The sequence below is a fragment of the Marmota marmota genome, unplaced genomic scaffold (genome assembly GCF_001458135.2).
Source record: "Marmota marmota marmota unplaced genomic scaffold, marMar, whole genome shotgun sequence".
NCBI classification, from domain to species: domain Eukaryota; kingdom Metazoa; phylum Chordata; class Mammalia; order Rodentia; family Sciuridae; genus Marmota; species Marmota marmota.
In genome coordinates, this window is record NW_026000185.1 from 368,120 (window position 1) to 369,028 (window position 909).

Sequence of the window (909 nt, forward strand, 5' to 3'; positions counted from 1 at the left end):
CGGTCAGAGAGGCCCTGGGTCTCTTCTGAGCCCAACACTGTGGCTCACACTGTCCATGGAACCTCTATCCCTGGGTTCTGTTGGGGTCCAAGTCCTCTGAGGCTTTGTAGAGCAGGTTGGGGTGGGGCGGCCCCTGGCCCCTGGCTGGATGCTGAGGAGCCAGGCATGGGACAGACCACAAAAGGCAGAGCCATCGGCTCTTCCTCCTCCTCCCTCCTTGTCTCTCTCTCCATCTCTCTGTCTGTCTCAGAGACAAATGTGGGCTGATCTCAGAAGGTCAGAGGCTTTGGGGTAGTGTTTGCAGGGTCCGTGGTCTGCAGGTGGGGGGACTGGGCGCCCAGTGCTGAGCCCTTCTGGAGGGCACCCAGCTGTGGCCCAGCCTTGATGTGTGTTTCCCTGCCGCGCTGCCGGGTGGCTTTGCTGTGGGTGGTTTCTCTGGGTTTGGAGGCTTATTTTTAGGCTCTGAGCTCCCCTTCTTGGCAGGAGCGAGTGCTTTTTTGGGGGGTGGTTTCAAGTTGCTCTTCAGCTGCTGGTTCTTGGGTTAGACTAGAATCCTTCTGGGGTCTCCCAAGGCTTCTGGCCCCAGAGGACTGGTGTGCCGCCTCTGGGCTTCTGCCCTGGGGCTCCCTGCCTCCCTCTGCCCTGGGCCTCCAGCGCTCTCACTACTGACCCAGTTTCCCCTGGGTGGCCCTTCCATGCCTTGCTGTCGGCTCACTGCTCCCCACATGGGCTCCCACATCCCTGGTGGCCCGGGAGGTGAAAATGGATGGTGACACAAAGCATGAGAAGAAGAGCTTTGTGTTGATAACGGGGTGCTGCAGTGCAGATTTGGGGTGCTGCCTGTAGTGGGAATGGTAGAACGCGCTCCTTCTAGCAGATAGAGCGGTCCCCCCCCCCCCCCCCCCCCCC